Source organism: Brachypodium distachyon, chromosome 1 (assembly GCF_000005505.3).
Source record: "Brachypodium distachyon strain Bd21 chromosome 1, Brachypodium_distachyon_v3.0, whole genome shotgun sequence".
Taxonomy (NCBI): domain Eukaryota; kingdom Viridiplantae; phylum Streptophyta; class Magnoliopsida; order Poales; family Poaceae; genus Brachypodium; species Brachypodium distachyon.
In genome coordinates this window covers 3908887-3920000 of record NC_016131.3, presented here as the reverse complement: position 1 = coordinate 3920000, position 11114 = coordinate 3908887, and the positions used below count along the sequence as shown (strand labels likewise).

General features: G+C 35.4%; 2 non-coding genes across 2 annotated transcripts; both read right to left on the bottom strand.

The window, feature by feature from the left end:
* Positions 1-6306: 6306 nt before the first annotated feature.
* Positions 6307-6380, bottom strand: TRNAW-CCA. The gene has a single exon. It is a non-coding gene; the product is annotated as a tRNA-Trp (tRNA).
* A 140-nt stretch (positions 6381-6520) lies between these two features.
* On the bottom strand, positions 6521-6594 carry TRNAP-UGG. Its single transcript has one exon. It is a non-coding gene; the product is annotated as a tRNA-Pro (tRNA).
* Positions 6595-11114: the final 4520 nt, after the last annotated feature.

Below are 11114 nucleotides of genomic sequence, written 5' to 3'. Positions count from 1 at the left end.
TAAAGGTAAAGTAAAAAAAATCTGCTTTATGTATCCTTAAATGGCATAAATGGGGGTAAATGGGGGTTCTGATGTCTCATCGAAATTGTTTGTTACGTCAGAATCAGAAGAAACTAATTCTGTATGGAGAAAGAAAAAATCTCTCATTTTCGACGCGATTTTTTTTTTAATTTCGAAATAAAGATTCTTGTCTTGTGGGGAACGATGCACAAATTTTTGGAATCCAGTACCAACAGGTATAATTCCCCCCAGAACTACGTTTTCTTTCAGGCCTTTCAACCAATCAATACGACCTCGTAGGGCAGCTTTTGCTAAAACCCGAGCAGTTTCTTGAAAACTTGCTTCAGATATGAAACTTTGGGTATTAAGGGAAGCTCTTGTTATTCCCAATAAAATTGCTCGATAATAGATCGATTCATCCAAAGCTCGTCCTGCTCGTTCCGCTCGTAATAGTCCAATTAATTCCCCAGGTGAAAAAACATTAGACATTCCATCTTCGGAAACCCGCACTTTTGATGTTACTTGGCGTATAATAATCTCTATATGTCTATTATGGATCTGTACCCCTTGGGATCGATATTTCTTGCGCATACCAATTGAAGTATTTTGAGTATCCATTGTATTTTTTGGAACTGAATAGAATGAAGAAGAATTGGAAGAAGAAAAGTTTTCTCAACATGGGGAGGAAGTCCCTCCGAAATTTGATTTGTTATTGTATTGTAAGGGGCTTTTTTAGTATTTATCTAAAGGAAGGAACAAACGAGGATAAGATAAAATTGCTTTAAATTTATTTTGCCCAAGTGGGATATATGGCATACTATTCTTTCCATTTTCATCTTTTTTTCTATTCCACTCCATCTAGATATAAGAAAGAACCCAATGCAATGAAATTCCACTAATATACAATACAAAAAAGAAGAATAAATACAGGGTCTCAAACCTTGCTATAGAGTTTTTGCTTCAAAGAAAAAAATATCATCATAGAGTCAGCGAATGAAGCGGATTCATTAACAACTCAATTTATAGATCAAAAATGAAAAAAAAGAAAGCATTGCCTTCTTTACTATATCTTGTATTTATCGTACTTTTGCCCTGGGGGGCCTCTTTCTCAGTTAACAAATGTCTGGAACTTTGGATTAAGAATTGGTGGAATACCAGACAATCTGAAACTCTCTTAACTGATATTCAAGAGAAAAGGATTCTAGAAAGATTCATAGAATTAGAAGAACTTTCTCTCTTGGACGAGATGATAAAAGAGAAACCAAAGACACATGTACAAAAACCTCCTATAGGAATACACAAGGAAATAATACAATTGGTCAAAATAGATAATGAAGATCATCTCCATATCATTTTGCATTTCTCGACAAATATAATCTGTTTGGCTATTCTAAGTAGTTCTTTTTTTTTTGGTAAAGAGGAACTTGTCATTTGGAATTCTTGGGTTCAGGAATTCTTCCATAACTTAAATGACTCAATAAAAGCTTTTTTTATCCTTTTGGTTACTGATTTTTTTGTTGGATTTCACTCCACCCGGGGTTGGGAACTAGTAATTCGTTGGGTCTACAACGATCTTGGATGGGCTCCTAACGAGCTAATTTTTACTATTTTTGTTTGTAGTTTTCCAGTAATTTTAGATACATGTTTGAAATTTTGGGTCTTTTTTTGTTTAAACCGTCTATCCCCTTCGCTTGTAGTCATTTATCATTCAATTAGTGAAGCATAAATTCATTTGATCTCCTGATATTAATCAAATTAGCATCTTTCTTTCTTTAGAAAAAGGCCCCTTTCCATTTTAGCAAAATTCTTTCTAGTTCTACCTGCTTAAAGGTATTCATCATTCCGGTACAACTGTTGCAGTAGAATGACAATAGACTCGTGTATAGGGAACTAGATTAGCTTAGCTACCTATCTAATTTCTTGTAGAAATTCTGGGATTTGCGATTGGACATGGAAAATAGAAATACTTTTTCTTGGGTAAAGGAACAGATGACTCAATCGATTTTTGTATCGATCATGATATACGTAATAACTCGGACATCTATTTCAAATGCATATCCCATTTTTGTGCAGCAGGGTTATGAAAACCCACGAGAAGCAACTGGACGAATTGTATGCGCCAATTGCCATTTAGCTAGCAAGCCCGTGGATATTGAAGTTCCCCAAGCTGTGCTTCCCGATACTGTATTTGAAGCAGTTCTCCGAATTCCTTATGATATGCAACTGAAACAAGTTCTTGCTAATGGGAAAAAGGGAGGGTTAAATGTGGGTGCTGTTCTTATTTTGCCCGAGGGATTCGAATTAGCGCCGCCCGACCGTATTTCCCCTGAGTTGAAAGAAAAGATAGGAAAATCTCTCTTTTCAGAGTTATCGTCCCGATAAAAAAAATATTCTTGTGATAGGCCCTGTTCCCGGTAAGAAATATAGTGAAATTGTCTTTCCCATTCTTTCCCCTGATCCTGCTACGAAGAAAGATGCTCATTTCTTAAAATATCCCATATATGTACGGGGAAACCGAGGAAGAGGGCAGATCTATCCTGATGGTAGCAAGAGTAACAATACGGTCTATAATGCTACGTCAACAGGTATAGTAAAAAAAATACAACGTAAAGAAAAAGGGGGGGGGGGGGGTATGAAATATCCATAGTGGATGCATCGGATGGACGCCAATTGATTGATATTATACCTCCCGGGCCAGAACTTCTTGTTTCAGAGGGGGAATCCATCAAGCTTGATCAACCATTAACAAGTAATCCCAATGTGGGAGGATTTGGTCAGGGGGATGCAGAAATAGTGCTTCAGGATCCATTACGCGTCCAAGGCCTTTTGTTCTTCTTCGCATCCGTTATTTTGGCACAAGTTTTTTTGGTTCTCAAAAAGAAACAGTTTGAAAAGGTTCAATTGTACGAAATGAATTTCTAGGTCCCGGGATTTCTTACCATCAACTTGGTAAAAAGCCGGGATTTATTGGCAATTGTTAGAATTATCTATGATCTATTTTGGAAATCCTTTTTTTGTTTAGACTTTTTTTTGTTTGCGAGATGTCTGGAATTCCTTATTTCTATCTCATGCAAAAGAAGAGAATCCAAGGCAAAGGCGAGAACAATAAAAGGATTTCTTCCTTTTCGAAGGGATTGCTGGTCTTGTTAATCGTCTATTCGGCACAAGAAAAAGACAAAAAGGCCTTTTTCTTGTGCCGATTCTTCTTTTCTTGTCTCGAAATAAGAATCCTTTTTCTTTCTATTCGTCAAAGGTAACAATTTCTTCTTTATTCGGGTCTGTCTCTTGGCCCTCTTTTGCTTAGGTTCAGGGGAGGTAGTGCACAAACAGAGGGGAAGGGAATATGGCGGGGGACAAATTTATTGTGATTGTGAGCAAATCGAATTGCTTGACTTGTTCGATTAAGTTCAATTTAGAACTTACAGAAATTTTGCAAAAAAAACGTAAACTTTTCCGTTGAAGGGTGGTTTTTTTTAGGCTAGTTGAGTAGTTTTGATTAAGGTTTTATTAGTTTATTACTCTAAGCTAAATCAATGATTTCCAGGAGACTCCCTTCGTGGAATAAAATATTGTATTGGATCCTCGATTGATCTCTTTTTCTTATTGCTTCATAAGAGTGAATCGAATAGATTAAAGTCGCGTTATAAGAGTAAGAATTCCGCGGGTCCTTTCTGCTCTAATCAGATAAAAAAAAGGGGGGGTAAGGACCCGCTAAGCTCCTACTTTTTCATGTTTCCAATCCGATCCCTCCGATTACTATAGAGATGAACCCAATCCAGAATATGAACCATAAAAGAGAAATTCTTAAACCAATCACAGGAATACCAGTTACCGTACCTATCAGCCAAAGAGAAATTCTTCCAGTAGTATCGGCCATTTCCCCTACTTTCCTCCACATTTTATCAAGTGGTCATGCTAGAGACAAAAACAGTCATGGATAGTTATGTTATAAGGATGGTATCCTTCCAAATGGGATAAGAGAGTTCTTACTACTCTCTTCTTTTCTCTCAATTGAAGAAGTAATTGGAAAACAAAACAGCAAGTACAAAAATGAGTAATAAACCCCAGTATAGGCTGGTACGATTCAATTCAACATTTTGTTCATTCGGGTTTGATTGTGTCATAGTTCTATAGTTGGAATTTAGTTTATCGTTGGATGAACTGCATTGCTGATATTGATCCCAAGAAAAAAACAGTAGGTACAGCTAGTCCGTGAATAGCCAGCCATCGCACTGTAAAAATAGGATAGGTTCGATCTATGGTCATTGAGGGTCTCCTAAAAAGATCTACTAAATTCATCGAGTTGTTCTAAAGAATCAAAACGGTCGGTTATTAAAGGAATTCCTTGTCGGCTTTCCGTGAAATACTCGTTTGGCCGAGGACTTCCAAACACGTCATAAGCTAAACCCGTACTGACAAATAACCAACCCGCAATGAATAGGGAAGGTATAGTAATGCTATGAATAACCCAGTATCGAATACTGGTAATAATATTAGCAAAAGAACGTTCTCCCGTGCTTCCAGACATGCCGAGCGCCCCAAATTTTTGTACATTCAAAAAAGGAATTGATTCCGTAAAAGATGGGATCAACCAATAAATAAAAAATTACTGGTATTTCATCCTTGTGAGATTGTCAATTTTGTACCAAAGGTGTATTTGAGTATACCGAATTAGTATAGCTATCCTTCCTATGGCACAGCAATTCAGTTTTGCTTGGTTCCAAAACATAATTCCTTTTTTATCTTCTTTGTTCTTTGTCTATAGGTAAGCTATATGTTGTTCAAGGCATCAATAGAAAACCCACTTTTTTGGAGTCCTACTTATTTTCATTGGCTTCGGAATAGTAGAAGAATTCGGAATAGCGGCCAAAATCTTGGGAAAATAGAAGTTGAAGTTAATGATCAATAGCTTTGGATAAAGAATTTAGGAAAGATATTCTCATAGTTACACAATACAAGGACAAGTATATGTGAAACCTATCCTTTTTTGGTGAAAAGTTTTCTTCGAATCCAATCTTTCCTTTTAAAAAATTTATAAATAATTTAATTGTTTACATAATATCTAATAAATAGAAAATCGAATAGTGGATAATCTGTTATGAAAGAAAGAAAACATTATTTGAAGAATCAAGATTTGTGATTAATCCTTGTCTTGTTTGTTGGATTAGGTCTAACTTTCTTGACTAAATTGCGAGCGTGGAACTTTACGAGATGAAATAGGGAAAGACAGAAGATAGAACTTCAAAGGATAATTGAAGCGACTCGTTTTCGAAAAAGGAATAAAAATAAAGTAAATTCCAGGAAGAGGTTTCTTTTTTTAAGGGCCCTTCAGGGGATAGTGGAATGCTTTTTTTCTCCTCTTATTCCATATGGAATACAATCAGTTAAAATAAGAAAGAATAGGGGGAAATTCCCCCTTTCACTCAAAAAAGAGGGTTAAATCCTAAAGAAATAATCCGAAATAGGAAGACGTTTTTTTTTCAAATTCAATTGTTTATTTCTCTCTTATTCCAAAATTCCCCTGAAAATCCAATTGAATTTTTCAATGGGGTTAGATGATGTTGTTTTTAATATTATTACTTTACTCAATGGAAAAATTCCACAACAAATCTCTTGATTCGGAATTAGTGACTCATGTATCATCTGATGAATCCACTTTCTTTTACACTTCTATATCTCACTCTATCTTGTTTTTTAGTATTATCTAAAATAACTGATAAATTATGAATTTTCCATAACTTAGGTAAGTGCTTTACCAACATATGTAGTATAGTAAAAAAATAAATGGAATTTAACCCTTTCATGCTTACTATAACTAGTTATTTCGGTTTTCTATTGGCTGCTTTAACTATAACCCCAGCTTTATTTATTGGTTTGAACAAGATACGTCTTATTTGAATTGACTGAATAAGTCAGAAAATAAAAATATTTCTTTTGGATTCCGGGTATTCTACGACTCTTTTCCCCACTAATTACGAATTCTTTTCTTGGTCATTGAGATTCGTGGATAATTTATAGTACTATTTAGGGATAGATCGTATCTATTTTTTTATCCCCTCGAACAAATCGAAATGATTGAAGTTTTTCTATTTGGAATCGTCTTAGGCCTAATTCCTATTACTTTAGCGGGATTATTCGTGACTGCGTATTTGCAATACAGGCGTGGGCATCAGTTGGATCTTTGATTGAGTAATATTTTTTTTTGATTGACCTCCTCCTTGGTCTGGAGGAGGTCAAATTGGAGTTGCAATTCAACTTTCTTTTGTTAAGTTACTTTACTCTGGTTCGACATAAGATAGATGGAATCACGCTCTGTAGGATTTGAACCTACGACATCGGGTTTTGGAGACCCGCGTTCTACCGAACTGAACTAAGAGCGCTGTCATTCATTCAAAAAGAAAACTCTTTTCTACTCCTAACGTATCTCACGTACGTATAGTCTGCACAAATTCAAGTTATACCCACTTTACCTTTAATCAATCTCTTCGCTACTGCCCATAAAGAAGAAATAAGTAATAGGTAGGGATGACAGGATTTGAACCTGTGACATTTTGTACCCAAAACAAACGCGCTACCAAGCTGCGCTACATCCCTTTTCCAAATTGTTGTACAATGCCATTGTACACAATTCCTGTCTTCTTTTCGATATCGTAATTTTCTTCTTCTTTCTCTATCTATATAGAACCCTCCCGTCATTTCTTCTTTTTGGTCTCATCTCATATAATCAAGGAATGATATACATTTAAAATCCAATCGAATTTCGCCTATAAAAGAAAGATTACTATGGTAATGTGTAGGAAGAAGGGTGTCATCTTTTTCTTTTTTAGGGATAGGGAAATTTCGTCTATATGGTTCATTTTATATATAGCATAACGTTCTTGGGCAAGAGTTTCTGATCATATACGTATTCCAATAAGGAAGGAGGATTTTCAATGCGGAATATAAAAACATATCTCTCTGTAGCACCTGTGCTAAGTACTCTATGGTTTGCTGCTTTAGCAGGTTTATTGATAGAAATTAATCGTTTATTCCCAGATGCTTTGTCATTCCCTTTTTTTTAATTCTAGTTATTGCTATGCGAGAAATCGAATTCTTCATGACATGAAGAAATTTTTACCCTTTTCAATCTTTTTTTAGTATCGGAAGGAAAAAGAACGAAATGCTGGATTGGGCTGAACCTCAGAGTCATGAAATTTTTTGGTAAATCCCATTTTGGAAAACGGAAATTCAATTAAAAGCGATATCCAAAGAAATCAGAGCATAGAAAAAGGCCCGGCTGACTAATTAAATGAAAGGATTTCGAAACAAAATCTTTGCTAATTCGACAAGGATTGTATTCTTTAATTATTTCTCTATTTTTTATTACTTAATTTAAGAATTTCAAAAAAATTATATTCTAATGGATTTTATTCTTCTTCTTCGGAAGCGCTTTATGAGGCTTCTCGTAATTTGATTGATTTATTTCTTCCTTTTCTACACGCAGAGGAAGAGGGAACTGGTTTCGATGAAAATAAAAACAGGTTTACTCCACCCCTTTTTACTTTTCAAAAAAGATTGACTAATCGAAAGAAAAACAAAAAAGCAATTCCATTGAATTTTATTTTTATTGATCAATTAGAATTGCCTTCTAGAACGTATAATTATCTCAAAAGGGCCAATATACATACACTATTGGACCTTTTGAGTAAGACTGAAGAAGATCTTATGAAAATTGACAGTTTTCGTATGGAAGTTTTGGAACGAGTTGAGCGAGTAGGTTTTATTAGCGGAGAAGAAGCCAAATTGGTAACATGGGTCCTGATAAGCCCCAATTTACACGGATTCTTATTCGAACTTTCCATTTTGTCGAGTCATTACACGGATTCCATAAATGATTATCAAGTGGTTCTTATTCGAAGAACCCTTGCCTTTTGTTTAGCTTGAGACTCAATCATCGTGGCTCTAGTATGAATCTAAGGTTTAAATTGAATTGATTCATAGGATCGCAACAAGATAATTTCTATCAGAAAACTACTAGAATTTTGGCTTTCTTTATTTACTAGTAAATAAAGAGTAAATCCGCATTACACACAAAAAATAAAATCAAAAATAGGGAAGAGAAAAGTCAAGAGGCCTCTAATGACCAATATAAGGGAAAGGAAGAAAGACAGATGAGCCAACTTGAGATTTTTTGGCATTAGCATTACAAAGAGGATATTCCGGATTTTTCTTATTTCATATCTTCAAGGCAAATCGACCCAATCCAGTGGCTGATGAAGTTTTGAACCTTTTTTTCTAATATTCGTTGAAAATTTGTGTGTTTCTGCTTGAGCCGTACGAGATGAAATTTTCATATACGGTTCTTAGAGGGGGACTTAGGTTAGTTACCTATTTCAATAAAGTATATGATTGGTTTGAGGAACGTCTTGAGATTCAGGCAATTGCAGATGATATAACTAGTAAATATGTTCCTCCTCATGTCAACATATTTTATTGTTTAGGGGGAATTACACTTACTTGCTTTCTAGTACAAGTCGCTACCGGTTTTGCTATGACTTTTTACTATCGCACAACTGTTACAGAGGCTTTTTCCTGGGTTCAATACATAATGACCGAGGCCAACTTTGGTTGGTTAATCCGATCAGTTCATCGATGGTCAGCAAGTATGATGGTTCTAATGATGATCCTACATGTATTTCGTGTGTATCTCACAGGTGGATTTAAAAAACCCCGCGAATTAACTTGGGTCACAGGTGTGGTTTTGGCTGTTTTGACTGCATCGTTTGGTGTAACGGGTTATTCTTTGCCTTGGGATCAAATTGGTTATTGGGCAGTCAAAATTGTGACAAGTGTACCTGATGCGATTCCGATAATAGGATCACCTCTAGCGGAGTTATTACGTGGAAGTGCTAGTGTGGGCCAATCCACTTTGACTCGTTTTTATAGTTTACATACCTTTGTACTTCCTCTGCTTACTGCCGTATTTATGTTAATGCACTTTCCAATGATACGTAAGCAAGGTATTTCGGGTCCTTTATAGGGAAGGCATATCATAGAGAATTAGAATTCTCGTATATAATATTGGGTAGGTTGTGGTATTTCATTGCTACAAACATGGGTTATTGTAAAATAACACATGTCATTTGGATACTTCTCTTCAACTCCGAAGTATTTTGATATAATACAAATAGTTGAAGTTAATTTTACAAAATAAAAAAAGGCGGATTATGGGAGTGTGTGACTTGAATTATAGATTTGGCCATGCAGATAAAGAATTGGATCTGCCACATTAGAATTCACAACCAAAGGTGTCTCCGCATCCAATCAACACGTAAGTCCCCTACCTAGGAAGGATAGGCTGGTTCACTTGAGGAGAATATTTTCTATGATCATACCCCAACCATGTCATCCATGAAAAGGCTCCGTAAGATCCCATAGAGTAGAAATGGAATAAGTCACGTGACATGATCCAATTCTCTATTTATTACACTTACCTTTTTTTATTATGGTATGGAAATGCATTCATTTTCTTTGCATCGATTGTGATTCGCAATACTATCGGAGTAAAAGAAGGGATCTAAGGAAGAGCATAGGCTAAACTTTTTGATTTTTTTATTAGTAACAAGTAAATACTTTATTTGGGCGTAAGAAACTTGCGATAGTGAGGGGATAAAGACCAACTAATCAAGAGACATGAGACAATCCACAAAGCAATTGATCATGATCAAATTTGTAAGCCCACTTGGATATTGAGCATTTACCCATAAGAATAGGATTATTTTCAATGAGTAGTTGTAGGTGGAACTTCGGAAAGATAATTTGATAAAGCTTTTCTTGCCTAGAGTCATTGAGTAATTATATACCTTATTCTATTATTATTATGGATCTTCCGCGGTCTTATTTCTTTCTTTATTGCTCGAGACGGATGATGATAAATTCTCATGTCCGGTTCCTTTGGGGGATGGATCCTAAAGAGTTCACCTATCCCAATAACAAAGAAACCAGACTTAAATGATCCTGTATTAAGAGCAAAATTAGCTAAAGGGATGGGACATAATTATTACGGCGAACCCGCGTGGCCCAACGATCTTTTATATATTTTTCCAGTAGTAATTCTAGGTACTATTGCATGTAATGTAGGTTTAGCTGTTCTCGAGCCATCAATGATTGGTGAACCCGCGGATCCGTTTGCAACTCCTTTGGAAATATTACCCGAGTGGTACTTCTTTCCCGTGTTTCAAATACTCCGTATGGTACCCAATAAGTTATTGGGCGTTGTCTTAATGGTTTCTGTGCCAACAGGCTTATTGACAGTACCTTTTCTAGAGAATGTCAACAAATTCCAAAATCCATTTCGTTGCCCGGTAGCTACGACCGTTTTTTTAATCGGTACTGCAGTAGCTCTTTGGTTAGGTATTGGAGCAACATTACCCATTGATAAATCCTTAACTTTAGGCCTTTTTTAGGTATTTTTCAGGTTGATTCATTCAACCGTGAAGTACCGTGCATAGGTATCTAGGAAATAGTTACTTCGAAGTGAATTTTCCCTAGATACCTAAAATACATTTTATTATGATCCATTTCACGAAAATATAGATTCTCCTGAAGATGCAAACTTGTTTTTTTCTTTTTATCCTAACTCGAAAAAGAAGAAGAGCCAAAAATTGCAATGGATTTAAAACGAGAGCTTATTCTTAAGTAAATCAACTGGGAGATGCTTCTCTAGAGTGTCCCATATCTGTTTTCCATCTTCCATACGAAAACTGTCAATTCTCATAAGATCTTCTTCAGTCTTACTCAAAAGGTCCAATAGTGTATGTATATTGGCCCTTTTGAGATAATTATACGTTCTAGAAGGCAATTCTAATTGATCAATAAAAATAAAATTCAATGGAATTCCTTTTTTGTTTTTCTTTCGATTAGTCAATCTTTTTTGACTCTATCCATATTCATACAGAATTCTTCCTGAACTAATGCCCAATTCTTTCCATTTATTAATAGAATTCCTATAACGAGTGTTTTATTCCAAGATTAAGTTAGTACTTAACAAAGAACAATTTTAATTATATTATAAAGGATGAGATCAATTCGGAAGCGCTCTTATTCTAGCAGACAGAATTTCTTTGGTCTAATTT